Here is a 2996-nt window from a genome sequence, read left to right on the forward strand (position 1 = left end):
AAATATATTTAAACATATAAGTTAAGATTATATTATGTTCTAAAATATATAATATGTTCATAAACAATATGACACTTCAGAATTTCTAAAATTTAACACTCAAGTTTGACTTTCTAAAAACCTGATTATAATATACAATAAATCAATATTATTGAAACTCTATAGGGCCTTCCACAAATTGTTTGTACTGCAGAGGCCTTGAATCCTATCACGCACATTTTTTTATAAAATACAAATTTTAAATTATGGTATTTTAGAAAAAATATTTATTTCAAAATCAGTTCTCAACAAATCTTTGGTATAAGATGACAAACAAAAAAATATTGTACTGAAATATAAATAAAATGTATACAGGTAACCTTATTAAGTTTTTAGCACTATTGGTAAACTCCCTTTCTAAGTATTAAGCGCATTCACGGATACACAGATTTGTTACTTTATTGTTTTGAACGTCACGACAAAACCGTATTGAAAACGCGAATTAGATACGTTATCAACACCTTTACCTTACCAGTAACCACCTAGGTATATATCAATAGACATACTATATATGTACATAAGATATTATATATTATTTTATCGCAACTCCAAAACTGTAATGCTCGTAGACACGTTTGATTAATGATTATAATGTATCACAAAAAGAATATCTCGTCTATATTACTTATTATGTTATATGGTTCATAACTTATGAATATTAAAATTACGGTTGATTTAATTTTAAATTTTAATACTTCCATTAAATTACAAATTGAGATCAATAATAGTTTTAATCAAAATTACTAAATTTATATATAATATGGAACAATGGTATTTGTAAATTTTCAACAACAAATCGACTCTATATACTGTATATTTACAATATATTGCATTTTTTTTTTATTATGAGATTAATAAAGTTAATAAATAAATAATATATTATAATACGAACTAAGTAGAAATATTACTTATTTATACTTCTAGAATGATACGGTCGAGATATCTTATGATTTTCCAGAAACTGGAAATGAATCAAATAATTCTAGTTTTAGTAAAAACGCAACTTTTAATATTTTGAAGTTATATAAAGTCGAAGTGAAAAAATTACAAATATTTATAAATTATTATTAAATAAATTAATAAACAATAATCTTATTGATTTAATAAATGATTTTGATTTAACTTTCAGATGCATCGTTTTGAAGAACGTTGGAAAAGACGGTGGGAGATCAGAAATTGAAAATCAAAAATAAAAATAAGTGTGATGATATACAGCTTTTAAAATTAGAAATGATAAACATTAGAGACCATTTAAACACGTTGAACACAAATATCAACGAAATGAAAACAAAAACGATGTTTGTCGCAATCACTTGGTTGAAAACTTTTTACCACAACTGAATTTAGTATTTCTTCAGTAATCGGTATTCTAAAATATCCTTTCTCAGTCTTCACTGCCGCCTTAGATGTGTTTGCCAACATCCCTTGAACCTCTCCCCTAAATGTCGGTACACAAAAAATGTACACAAAATGTCGGTCTTTATAGTCAAAGGTGGTGGAGGAGGTAGATTCGTAGATGCCGAGGACGATGTTGATGTGTTAAGCGGGCCTGACACAACACCTCCCGCACCGAAGTTCAAACATGTAGACATTTGCAATCTCTGATAGGAGTAAGTAATTCATTTTAATTATATGGGTAGTATTTTTTGTCAATTCTTCTATAAATACTCATACGATTCAAAGATCATTAGTAATTATGTATTATAATTATCTGATATTTTTCTAATTACTTTCGAGGACTCCAATACGATTTTTCTGTTTACCAAACTTACTATTGAGTATTTCGATGGTTCCTAAACGATCATTGATCAAAAATATATTTAATTATTTATTAAAAATTATATTACTTTATTATATCAATAATTATAATATTACTGTCTATAAATACCTATCATTTTTGTTTTCATTTCGTTGGTATCTGTGTTCAATGCGTTCAAATGGTCTTTAATGGTTATAATTTCTAGTTGTAAAAAGTAAATATCATCACAATTATTTTTATTTTCGATTTTAAATTTCTGCTCTTCCGCCGTCTTTTAAAGTTTCTGAATTGTCCTATATAGATCACAATGCATATCCGTTACTTTGTAGGTTTGTTCTAATTTCATCAAGCAACGTTCTTCAAAACGATTACCATATTATAATTATATTGTACATTTTTATATAATAAAATATTACAACTGTTCAAATATTGATTAGATAAATACTTAGAAGGTTAGGTGAAATGTCTATAACGAACGACAACTGTTTGTATAGTGATTTGTGTATATAATAATATGATATTATATTACCATAGCGTTGTTATGCTTCGATTTTTAAGCCAAATAAAATTTAACAAACAAATTATTATTTAATTTGTCAAGTTTTTAGTTTACATTAAGTAACTGCAGTCTATGACTATTAGTCAGTCCATCATTAAAAAAAATTAACCCGAATTTTTTAACCGATTACTGTTTAAGATATTTATAACACAACCAATTATCTGAGTCTAAAAATCGAAAAGTTTGAAAAAAGGAGTACGAAAAACTTGTAAATAAGCAGTAATAGTCTATGAGTCAAAAATAAAAATTGCTAATTTCAAAAATGATCCTACATTATGTTATTATTATGAAGTATAATATTATATGTTATATGCACGTGTAAAGTTATATATAGTAAATAAATCATAAAGCATTAACTATTACACGATAAAATATAATCTATAGAGCAGAACAATAATACTCATATACATATATATATATATGTAGTTCGTTTTGACGACTAAATAGGATTTAAACCATTTCCGAGCGTGAGCTCTCCTTGGTACAATAAAGACCGTGTATGTGTGTGTGTGTGTAGATCAAACCTAATTCGATTGTGAAACGAGACCTGAAAACCATTCTTTTGATACTGGTAATTCTCATTTTCGTTACAAAATCATGTAAATTCTAAGTCTCTTTTACGCAGTATATAATGCGCTA

At 26.4% G+C, this 2996-nt stretch overlaps 1 long non-coding RNA gene across 1 annotated transcript; it reads right to left on the minus strand.

The window, feature by feature from the left end:
* Positions 1-243: 243 nt before the first annotated feature.
* LOC126550892 (uncharacterized) lies at positions 244-2285 on the minus strand. Its single transcript, XR_007604950.1, has 2 exons — positions 1928-2285; positions 244-1832 (listed from the first exon to the last, which is right to left on the minus strand). It is a non-coding gene; the product is annotated as an uncharacterized LOC126550892 (long non-coding RNA).
* Between the last annotated feature and the right edge of the window lie 711 nt (positions 2286-2996).

The sequence above is a fragment of the Aphis gossypii genome, chromosome 3 (assembly GCF_020184175.1).
Source record: "Aphis gossypii isolate Hap1 chromosome 3, ASM2018417v2, whole genome shotgun sequence".
NCBI lineage: Eukaryota > Metazoa > Arthropoda > Insecta > Hemiptera > Aphididae > Aphis > Aphis gossypii.